A 12,728-nucleotide genomic window follows, 5' to 3' on the forward strand; every position below is an offset into this window, starting at 1 on the left:
GTGAAATTTTAAATGTTTAGATTTGATTGAACTTGTTTTCTTGTTTTGAAATTGGATCTGAAAATATGGATTTTACATACTTCTTTATACATAATAAGGCATCCTTTTTTAGAATGAAGTCTGGAGATTTTGTGTTCTGTTTAAAAGTTTAAAATAAAATGCATAGCATTTCTGATCTATTGTTTAGAAGAAATATTTTAATACATGCTAAAGATAGTTTGATTGGGTAATAAAGGATAGTGATATGGTTTTTACTATGCAAATAAAATCCAAATATAATTCTGTTCCATCTGACTTTATCCATGTTTTTATTTGTGTAAAAACTATTAATGGCAATACAAAATCTGTAATAAAATCAATAAGTTACAGATATTTATTGTACATTTTACTCTATTTTCTTAGTTTTCATAACAGGTGCTTTCAAAAGTTACAAAGGTTAACATATAGAGGGGGTTAAGAATATTTAATCATTCACAGTTATAGAGCATAGCCAATGAGCCTTTGTTAATTTTGTACTGTACATGTCACTGCAGGACTAAACAAAGTGATTATTTTTCTGGTGCTTGCAGGGTGAGCAAAATACAGGATTTAAAGATTTTCTTTCTTAAAAGATCAAACTGGTATATTTATAAAACAGAAATGCTACAAATACACATCAGCTCCATAATTTCAAAAGAGAAAAGATTAGTTAACGTAGAAATCCTTTGTTAGAACTGTATCAACATGTTTGGTACATTTAGTGTTGAATAGATATATATAGAAATATTGCAAGAACATTAAAATAACTTGACAACAATGTAGGACAGGAAGCCAATCGTTAAATTCCATCTTGACAATTAACAATGGAGCAGTATGTTGGTAGATTGAGTTGTGTATCTAGTTATGTTGTGCAAAGGCAAGGGAATAGTAACAAATCATTGAGATGAAAAATAAGCAATGAATTGTAGGATGATGTAGTGTTTGATGTTCTAGGCCTGAACTTTTTCTGTTTATCTTTTAACAGTTTTCAGTCTGGCCATTGAATTTTGACAATCTGTGTTTTGGCTAAACAATAGGAAAATCCTTTCAGTTTTTTTTGTCTTGAATGAATATGCAGTCTATCCATTTTTTTTTAGTTGGTTGATTACTGGATCGTTCCATTAATGGTCCAGAATAGCTGCAGGTAATCTTTCATCTCCTGGAGTTATGAAATCTTTGGGAAATAGGCACTTTGCTTGTTGCTTTTGACAAAGAAAAGTTGTTGGAATTTTCACCTAGTACCAATGTATGGAACCCTAAACACTGTTAGTAAAATAGAATTGTTACATAGTTCTCGGATAATGTAGGTTCTGGCAGCACGATTTGCTTATAACGTCGCTGAGGGAGTAAGAAACAATATTTTTGAGAATGCTTACCTCTGTTCACAATAGCACGATTGCAGCAGTGATCGTTTCATGCACTTTGTTCTGCGAATGCTCCAGTGTCCATGCTGAAGTCTCCGTGTTCTGCGCATGTGCTGCTGTCAGCTGCTGACAGAGCTGCTTTCTGTGAGAGATACTGTATAGAGAGCAGCTTCCTGTGAAAGGTACACTAATCCTAGATTATCCATTTTTTATTGAAAAAGATGGAGGGGCATAGTGTTATGGACCAGGCCAGATCCTTTCAAAATATTTTAAGAAGGTAGCTTAGACCGTAACTTTTTCTTATTTTAAAGGCAGATGTGGAGTAGATATTCCAGATGTGTTGCAGTTGGTCAAACCACTCTGCTTTAAGCAAAACAGAATTTATTTAAACACTACTGTTGAAATACAAACAAAAGAAAATGGAATTTAGAAGAACTTAACTATTGGAAGACTTAACTGACCCGATACAACAATTTAACTGAGGAACTGTTACAATCCAATAATGTCCCATAAACACATACCCCTTAGCAAAAAGGTAAATTGAAACACAGATTCTCACAGGCAGGAGGGAATAACATCCAAAGAGATTTCAGAGAGAAAATCAGTCAGGAAGCATTCACTGAAGCTTACAACCTTTCCAGGACTCTAGCATCTTGTGACTGCCACAGCTAAACCAAGTTAGAAAAAACCCATACTGGGAGAACTGGCCACTCTCCTGCCATTGTTAAACTAGACTCTTTCTAGACACCTTGGCACCTCTGCCTTTATGACCCCTCTTTATAAAAAAAAAACAAGGACAAAATAACCTTGTTAAAGTGACAGCATTGTCACAATAGTGACAAGAATGTTAACAAGAAGCATTCTGGTGATAAAATTGCGGGTGGTGAAAACAAAAGAAAGGCTGTCACACTGGAAGAGAAGCTAAATATTATAAAGTGTTTTGAGCTGAAGGAGACAATATGTGATATAGCTCTCTTAACAGGAATGAGGGAATCGTTCTTACACACCATAATGATCCTCTATCCCTGCATGAACAATATATTTTTAAATATACTGTGTTAAATTTACTTTTGTTTCATTGATAAATATGATTTGTGCCTTAATTCAGGCTGTGCTATACTTTGTTAGACTTTTGGGTGATCATGAGATTTTTTTGCTGGTCTGCCCCTAACCCCACTTTTCCCATAGGCCCCATTATTTCTATTAAGCAATTTTTCTATTAAGCGAAGTTTCGCTGGAATGCAACTACAGCGTTATAGGAGAACTACCTGTATTTATGTCATATTTCTACCTCACCACCTTACGAGCAGTACAGTGACTTGGTGGTTAGCACTGCTGCCTCACAGCACCAGGGACCCGGGTTCGATTCCAGCCTCGGGCGACTGTCAGTGTGGAGTTTGCACGTTCTCCCCGTGTCTCCATGGGCTTCCTCTGGGTGCTCCAGTTTCCTCCCACAATCATAAAGGTGTGCAGGTCAGGTGAATTGGCCATGCTAAATTGCCCATGGTGTTAGGTGCATTAGTCAGGGGTAAATGTGGGGAGTAGGTCGGTGTGGACTTGTTGGGCTGAAGAGCCTATTTCCATTCTGTAGGGAATCTAATCTTAGTGGCACAGTGATTAGACACAAGTTCACCGTTATAGGCACCCTACCTCTTCATTATGGATTGGATACTAGAATCGTAGCTTCAAGACATTGTTGACTCAAACACTACATCATCCTGCACTTCACTGCTCGTTTTCATCTCTATGCATTGTTACCATTCCCTTGTCTTTGTACAACACAAGTTCCAAGCAGACTAGGTATACAACTCAATCTACCAACATACTGCTCCATTGTTAATTGTCAAGAGGGAATTTACCTACTGGCTTCCTGCCATCACTGCTATTAAGTTATTATAATACTCTTGCAAAAGTTCATGAAGTCTCATGGTGTTAGGCCATCCACGGACGAGGAAACCTGCTGATTAGCATCGACATCTTCCACCCCACTGTCCCAACCGATAAATCAGTACTCTTCCATTTTTAAAAGTTAAAAATCACACAACACCAGGTTATAGTCCAACAGGTTTAATTGGAAGCACACTAGCTTTTGGAGCGTCGCTCCTTCATCAGGTGATAGTGGAGGACTCCATCTTAAAACACAGAATTTATAGCAAAAATTTACTCTGTAAAACTCTGTTAATTCACTTTTTAGATTAGAATCAATCTAAACAACATGGCACAGACAGAGAACACAGGGGGCCAACACCTTCAACATATTGTCTAGCTATCACCCAATGTTACAGCTAACCTGAGAATGCAACTTTTTTTAAAAAAAAGGTTTTGTGATTTATACATGAAAGAAGTGAAACTATCATGGTATTCAAACAGATGAAGACTTAACAGACAATCAATTTTTCAATGTATAATTTCAGTTACATCACACTGTAAATTTTTGCTATAAATTCTGTGTGTTAGGATTGAGTCCTCCACAATCACCTGATGAAGGAACGACGCTCCGAAAGCTACAGTGCTTCCAATTAAACCTGTTGGATTATAACCTGGTGTTGTGTGATTTTTAACTTTGTACACCCCAGTCCAACACTGGCATCTCCAAATCATGACTTCCATTTTTAATACCATTTGGTACTGAGGCTGGTGAGGGCACAGGATGTACTCTGGGTTGGAGACTTTGATGTCAAGTAGAACATAAGAACTAGGAGCAGGAGTAGGCTGTCTGACCCTTCAAGCCCACACCGCCATTCAATAACGTCATGGCTAATCTTCTCCATGGTCTCAGCTCCCTTAATATCCCTTAATTCCTTTATTTTTCAAAAAAGTATCTGTTAACTTAAAAAGTGATTACTGAAATAGCATCAACTATTTCCCTGGGCAGGGAATTCCATAGGTTAACAACCCTCTGGGTGAAGAAGTTCTTCTCAGTTCAGTTCTAAACCTGCTTCCTCTAATCTTGAAGCCATGCCCTCTTGTCCTAGTTTCACCTACCAGTGGAAACATCCTATCTCTTTCTATTTTATCAATTCCCTTCATAATTTAATATGTTTCTATAAGATACCCCCACATTCTTCTGAATTCCAATGGACATAATCCCAGTCTACTCAGCCTGTCCTCATAAGCCAACCCCCTCAACTCTGGAATCAATCTAGTGAATTCCCCCCCCCCCCCCCCAGTGCCAGTACTTTTCTTTTGTTCAGTATGTTGAATGGCACTATCACTGTGCACTATCATTGGGATGGACTTGGAACAGATTTAAATTTAATTTTTAAGGATGTAACTAGTAGAGTTGAGAGTAGGGTTTACGTGGACTTCCAGAAGGCATTTGATAAGGTCCCACTAAGGGATTAGCATGTAAAATTAAAGTGCATGAGAATGGGGTTAATGTACTGACATAGTTACAGAATTGTTTGGCTATCAAGAAACGAAAAGTAGGAATAAACGGGTAGTTTTCCAAGTGGCAAGCAAGTGACTAGTGGAGTATCACAGGGATCAGCGCTTAGAGCACAGCTATTCACAATCTATATTAATGATTTTAATGAGGGAACTAAATAATATCCCCAAGTTTTCAGAAGACCGTAGCTGGGTGGGAGGGTGAACTGCGAGGAGATTATGGAGATGATTCACTGTGATTTGAAGAAGTTGAGTGAGTGGGCAAAAGCATGACAGATGTGGTATAACGTGGATATATGTGAGTATATCCATTTTGGTAGCAAAAACAGGAAGGCAGATTGTTACCTGAATAACAGCAGGTTGGGAAAGGGAGAGGTGCAATGAGACCAGGATGCCCTTATATACTAGTTGCTGAAAGTAAACATGCAGGTGCAGCAGGAAATCAAGAAGACAATTGGTGTCTTGGCATTCAAAGAAACAAGGTTTGAGTACAGGAGCAGGCATGCCTTGCTGCACTTTGCAGGGCCTTGGTGAGACCCCCACCTGGAGTATTGTGTGCAGGTTTGGTCTCCATAGAGCCTAGAGGTCTAAAGCACATAAAAAGGCCCTTCAAGTCTGTGCCAAAGACAAGCCCCTAAGTATTTGAATCCAATTTTCTAGCTCTCAACCCATAGCCTTGTATACCTTGGCATCCTAATGCAAGTGTAAATAATACTTGAAGATTGAGGGCTTCTGCCTCTACCAGTCAGAAAGTTCCAGATTCCCACCACCCAATGGATGGAAAAAAAAAGCTTTCCTCACATCCCCTCTAAACCTTCCTGCCCTTTCTTGGTGTAGAGTGGGGAGAGGCACTTAATTCAAAACAAATCCAAATGACCTTTTATATCCAGCAAAGGACTGAAATTAATCAAACGTAATCCTCGCAGAAGTTGTGCATGAAAATTGTTGTAACTCTCCAAACTTGTCTCTTCGTCATGCACAATTTTCCACTTTTATTTGTGATTACCTAGCTTAACAGTCTGAGGTATTGGGATGTAATTTTGAAAACTTTGTGTCTGTTCTTAAATCTTGCCTCCTTCATTTGAACAACACAATTGTATAACTCCAATCTGACTTTGAGTTTAATGATCAGTTGAGATTTGAAATAATACTGTGATATATTAAAACATTGGTAGCATGAATTTGCACAATAGTATTTTGTTTTGGAACCTATTTCCTGTCATTATAGCCATGGGATCTTTTATCTCTAAATGCCCCAGAATTTCATGTTGCAGTTGTATAAGACTCTGGTGCGGCCGCATCTGGAGTATTGTGTGCAGTTTTGGTCGCCATACTATAGGAAGGATGTGGAGGCACTGGAACGGGTGCAGAGGAGGTTTACCAGGATGTTGCCTGGTATGGTAGAAAGATCGTATGAGGAAAGGCTGAGGCACTTGGGGTTGTTTTCATTGGAGAAAAGAAGGTTTAGGGGTGACTTGATAGAGGTGTACAAGATGATTAGGGGTTTGGATAGGGTCGACAGTGAGAATCTTTTTCCACGTATGGAGTCAGCTATTACAAGGGGGCATAGCTTTAAATTAAGTGGGGGTAGGTATAGGACAGATGTTAGGGGTAGGTTCTTTACTCAGCGAGTCGTGAGTTTCATGGAATGCCCTGCCAGTAGCAGTGGTGGACTCTCCGTCATTATGGGCATTTAAGTGAGCATTGGATAGGCATATGGAGGATAGTGGGCTAATGTAGGTTAGGTGGGCTTGGATCGGCGCAACATCGAGGGCCGAAGGGCCTGTACTGCGCTGTATTCTTCTATGTTCTATGTTCTAATTCTGGAAATGTCAGTGATGAAGCAGCCACAGGAGGGCAGCAAATCTCACCTTTTTAAAAAAATTAACAATGAAGAAGTCTGCTGGTCAGGTGTGGAAATTACAATTTGGTGAAAGTTGTGTCCAAATGAAGCCATCAATATTCCCTTGACAAAGTTTTGAATCAGCAGGGTACTCCTGAGATAATAGTTATACAGATGATTCACTATGTTGGTGGGACTGGAGTGTTGTGACATAGAATATTAGGTATTTGCATATTCCTGAAATTTCCCATATATTACTTTTCTATCACTGTCTGACTGTCTGATGCAATCCTAAACAGAGATAAGAGAAAGAAGAATTTAACAGAGGAAATCAGAAGCTAGATCAAATTGATCATAATTGTTCCTGTCTATTGTCCAGGTCCTGCTTGCTCGCTTGCCCTCTCTATTAGGTGCTATACAAATATGATTTTGAAATGAGTTGAACATAAAATAAGTTACTATCTGTAACAACTGTGCTAAGGTTTCTTAAATCTCTTGTATTTATGCAACCATTACAGGGCTTCATGGAAAATGGATAAATCCCTAATGAAAGACAGAATTGCATTTATCTAGTGCCTTTCATGACTAGAGGATGCCCTGTGGTCAGTAAAATATTTCTTGAAGTGTGTGTTGACACTTATTGTGATGAAGTGGTTCAGTATCTATTGTATGCTGAATGCTGAGAAACTCCATGATAATACAAACAACAAAGATTACAAATGGATCAATTCCATACAATTAATGCAGTAGTGTAATAATGATAGTTTTCTCCTATATAAATGAGACTCCTCTGTAAGGATTAAACAGATTAATAAAAAGTTACTTTTATTAATGAAAAATCAAGTGCTGATCCATGTAATCCCATTTATAGCATTTGTCATTGAACTCTGCCAGCAGCTCGTTTTATGGTATCTGATACAAATGACTTTAGAAAGGCAAAAGTGTTGTTGGTAAGAGAGCTGTTCTGATGAAGAGTCACCGGACTGGAAATGCGAATTCTGCTGTCTGTCCACAGATGCTGCCAGACTTGAGTTTTACCAGCAATTTGTTTTTTTTGTTTCAGCTCTGTAGACAGAAAATGTCATTACAATTGAATAACAATTATGATTCAGTCCATTCAGCAGGATTTTTTAATTTGCCAATTATTAATTTTATTCTTTTATTCTCTTCCACATTGCATTGTGCCAATCATTTATCCATTTTGAAACCTATGACCTATTATTTCATATAAAACTTAAAGCTAGTAATTTTGGAAATAGCTCGTGCAATACCTTGATAAAATGTATGATTTGGAGATGCCAGTGTTGGACTGGGGTGTACAAAGTTAAAAATCACACAATACCAGATTATAGTCCAATAGGTTTAATTGGAAGCACACTAGCTTTCGGAGCGTTGCTCCTTCATCAGGTGATAGTGGAAAGCTCAATCCTAACACACAGAATTTACAGCAAACATTTAGTGTGATATAACTGAAATTATACATTGAAAAATTGATTGTCTGTTAAGTCTTTCATCTGTTTGAATACCATGATAGTTTCATTTCTTTCATGTGTAAATCACAAAACTTTTTTTTTTAAAAAGTTGCATTCTCAGGTTAGCTGTTAACAATGGGTGATAGCTAGACAATATGTTGAAGGTGTTGGCCCCCTGTGTTCTCTAGGTACAGCAAAGCAGTTCAGGCAGCATCCAAGGAGCAGCGAAATCGACATTTTGGGCAAAAGCCCTTCATCAGGAATAAAGGCAGTGAGCCTGAAGCGTGGAGAGATAAGCTAGAGGAGGGTGGGGGTGGGGAGAAAGTAGCACAGAGTACAATAGGTGAGTGGGGGAGGGGATGAAGGTGATAGGTCAGGGAGGAGAGGGTGGAGTGGATAGGTGGAAAAGGAGATAAGCAGGTAGGACAGGTCCGGGCAAGTCATGGGGACAGTGCTGAGCTGGAAGTTTGGAACTAGGGTGAGGTGGGGGAAGGGGAAATGAGGAAACTGTTGAAGTCCACATTGATGCCCTGGGGTTGAAGTGTTCCGAGGCGGAAGATGAGGCGTTCTTCCTCCAGGCGTCTGGTGGTGAGGGAGCAGCGGTGAAGGAGGCCCAGCACCTCCATATCCTCGGCAGAGTGGGAGGGGGAGTTGAAATGTTGGGCCACAGGGCGGTGGGGTTGATTGGTGCGGGTGTCCCGGAGATGTTCCCTAAAGCGCTCTGCTAGGAGGCGCCTAGTCTCCCCAATGTAGAGGAGACCGCATCGGGAGCAACGGATACAATAAATGATATTAGTGGATGTGCAAGTAAAACTTTGATGGATGTGGCCTTTAGGGCCTTGGATAGAGGTGAGGTGTGGGCGCAGGTTTTACAGTTCCTGCAGTGGCAGGGGAAGGTGCCAGGATGGGAGGGTGGGTTGTAGGGGGGCATGGACCTGACCAGGTAGTCACGGAGGGAACGGTCTTTGCGGAAGGCGGAAAGGGGTGGGGAGGGAAATATATCCCTGGTGGTGGGGTCTTTTTGGAGGTGGCGGAAATGTCGGCAGATGATTTGGTTTATGCGAAGGTTGGTAGGGTGGAAGGTGAGCACCAGGGGCGTTCTGTCCTTGTTACGGTTGGAGGGGTGGGGTCTGAGGACGGAGGTGCGGGATGTGGACGAGATGCGTTGGAGGGCATCTTTAACCACGTGGGAAGGGAAATTGCAGTCTCTAAAGAAGGAGGCCATCTGGTGTGTTCTGTGGTGGAACTGGTCCTCCTGGGAGCAGATACGGCGGAGGCGGAGGAATTGGGAATATGGGATGGCATTTTTGCAGGAGGTAGGGTAGGAAGAGGTGTAACCAGGTAGCTGTGGGAATTGGTGGGTTTGTAAAAATGTCAGTGGCAAGTCGGTTGTCATTAATGGAGATGGAGAGGTCCAGGAAGGGGAGGGAGGTGTCAGAGATGGTCCAGGTAAATTTAAGGTCAGGGTGGAATGTGTTGGTGAAGTTGATGAATTGCTCAACCTCCTCGCGGGAGCACGAGGTGGCGCCAATGCAGTCATCAATGTAGCGGAGGAAGAGCTGGGGAGTGGTGCCGGTGTAATTACGGAAGATCAACTGCTCTACGTAGCCAACAAAGAGACAGGCATAGCTGGGGCCCATATGTGTGCCCATGGCTACCCCTTTGGTCTGGAGGAAGTGGGAGGATTCAAAGGAGAAATTGTTAAGGGTGAGGACCAGTTTGGCCAAATGAATGAGAGTGTTGGTGGAAGGGTACTGTTGGGGACGTCTGGAGAGGAAAAAACGGAGGGCTTGGAGGCCCTGGTCATGGCGGATGGAGGTGTAGAGGGATTGGATATCCATGGTGAAGATGAGGCGTTGGGGGCCGGGGAAACGGAAGCCTTGGAGGAGGTGGAGGGCGTGGGTGGTGTCTCGAACGTATGTGGGGAGTTCCTGGACTAGGGGGGATAGGACAGTGTCGAGGTAGGTAGAAATGAGTTCAGTGGGGCAGGAGCATGCTGAGACAATGGGTCAGCCAGGGTGGTCAGGCTTGTGAATCTTGGGAAGGAGGTAGAACCGGGCAGTGCGGGGTTCCCGGACTATGAGGTTGGAAGCTGTGGGTGGGAGATCTCCTGAATTCTTGAATTCTGTATGGTCTGGGAGATGATGGTTTGGTGATGGGGGGTGGGGTCATGGTCGAGGGGGCAGTAGGAAGAGGTGTCCTCGAGTTGGCGTTTGGCTTCAATGGTGTAGAGGTTTGTGTGCCAGACTACCACTGCACCCCCTTTATCCGCTGGCTTGATGGTGAGGTTGGGCTTGGAGCACGTTTCAGGCTCACTGCCTTTATTCCTGATGAAGGGCTTTTGGCCGAAACGTTGATTTCTCTGCTCCTAATCCAAATCATCTAATTGTTGACCCATTCTGACATCCTCCTCTTTCCATCCCTACTTCCTGTCCAACTGTCACCCAACGACTGTGGATTCTTTCCCCCCCCCCAAACCCCTCCTGCTGGCTCACGTTTCTGTTAATGTGGATTAGCTGTCTCTGGCGGTTCAGGATATACCCAGAGAATTCTGGCAATAGAATGAGGTCTTTTGCCCAGAATAATATTTGCTTTGGGCCATGCTATTTTGAACCTGCATGGCAGTGATTGCTTAGAGTTGCAAAATAAAAGTGTTACAGCAAATAGCCTTTGAAGGGTGTTTGTGTAGATATCTGGAAAATTGCTAGGCTTGCATCTGATTTTGTGTCCACTGTGTGCATTAGCTTCCGGGTCTTACTCTTGGCACCACCCTTAAGTGAAAATTCTTTTTCATGTTTTGAGAATGTAAAACCCAGAATCTCCTATTCTCTGGAGTTAGTTTAAAGCATAAAGTTTGCAAAATTAGGTCATATTGCTGAATATGGAGCACCAAATCATTAGAATTTTAAATTGCTGCAGTAATTTGGCAATTTAGGACTTGATCAAAGCTATAATCACTAGTGTGGAAAAAGCAGTGCAGTGGTTGCGTGACAGTGTAGTCGCCTCAGAGTGCTTAGTACTGATAATGACATTCTGAGCCTACTCTAATATTATCGGTGGAAAGCTGACAAAACGCCTTAGGAATAAAGCAATTACGTGTCACAGTAGATCTGATGCACCTACAGTTACTTTGTTCATAACAAAACACTGAGTATTTTTTTGAGAAAGTAGTTATTTATGACATGCATAATAGCAAGAATTTTGCTGGTTTTGAGTAATTAATGAAGTTTAATTTTGAAAAATAATGCAACTTTGTTTTATTCATGATCTAGAAAACAAATTTTATGACAATTTTTAAACTTCATGCAAATAAAGTGCACCTATCAGTGATTGTATTGTGATTAAGCTTTAAGATATTATCATTTTGGAATTTGTTTTTTTAAAGAGGTAAAATAGATTGTGAAAATGACTTACTTTGTGTTTAACAGACCAGAAAGTCATTTGGAACAATGAACTAAAGACATAGGGCTTCACTTTATATTTATTAGGCTAAGTGCATGTTGTACTGAGTTTTCTTTTGGAGGGACTCCTACTGCGATACATAGTGAGATTTCTCACCATATTTTACTGGACATGTTTCATTAACCACCTACACCACCACTATGGTGTCTATCACGTCTGATTCCATCCTCATCTTATTGTGCACCTTACTCAGAATAACTCGTCACTCAAAAGATATTTGCCGACAGACCCAGCAGTCCTTGTACCTGCCTCATCTTTTAATAGGCCACTGTGCATCTGGATGAGCATTGGAATTCCATAAAACTGTAAGACATAGGAGTGGAAGCAAGGCCATTTGGCCCATCGAGTCCACACCATCATTTAATCATGGCTGATGGGCATTTCTATTCCATTTACTCACACTCTCCCTGTAGCCCTTAATTCCTTAAGAGATCAAGAATTTATCAATCTCTGCCTCGAAGACCCCCAACATCCCGGCCTCCACTGCACTCCGTTGCAATGAATTCCATAGGCCCAGCACTCTCTGGCTGAAGAAATGTCTCCTCATTTCCATTCTAAATTGACCCCCTCTAATTTTAAGGCTGTGCCCACGCATCCTAATATCCCAGCAAAACAGAAACAACTTCCCAGCGTCTACCCTTTTTAAGCCATGCATTATCATGTAAGTTGTTATTAGATCTCCCCATAACCTTCTAAACTCTAATGAATACATTTCCAGGATCCTTAGCCGATCATCCTATATTAGGCCTACCATTCCAGGGATCATCCGTGTGAATCTCCGCTGGACACGCTCCAGTGCCAGTATGTCCTTCCTGAGATGTGGGACCCAAAATTGGACACAGTATTCTAAATGGGGCCTAACTAGAGCTTTATAAAGTCTCAGTAGCACATCACTGCTTTTATATTCCAACCCTCTTGAAATAAATGACAACATTACATTCGCTTTCTTAATCACAGACTCAACCTGCACATCAACCTTTAGAGAATCCTGGACGAGCTCTCCCAGATCCCTCTGTACTTTGGCTTTATGAATTTTCTCACCGTTTAAAAAATAGTTCCTGCCTGTATTCTCTTTTCCAAAGTGCAAGACCTCGTACTTGCTCGCTTTGAATTTCATCAGCCATTTCCTGGACCACTCTCCTAAACCATTTAAATCTTTCTGCAGCCTCCCCACCTCCTCAG

The 12,728-nt window shown here is 41.3% G+C and overlaps 1 protein-coding gene across 3 annotated transcripts in view; it reads left to right on the forward strand.

The window, feature by feature from the left end:
• The window catches only part of wdpcp (WD repeat containing planar cell polarity effector), a 136,960-nt gene that overhangs the window by 2,033 nt on the left and 122,199 nt on the right, over positions 1–12,728 (forward strand). The gene's annotated exons all lie outside the window — the stretch shown is intronic.

This window comes from Chiloscyllium plagiosum, unplaced genomic scaffold, assembly GCF_037043375.1.
Source record: "Chiloscyllium plagiosum isolate Xiang-an unplaced genomic scaffold, Cpla_swu_hap1 HiC_scaffold_10, whole genome shotgun sequence".
Classification (NCBI taxonomy): Eukaryota; Metazoa; Chordata; class Chondrichthyes; order Orectolobiformes; family Hemiscylliidae; genus Chiloscyllium; species Chiloscyllium plagiosum.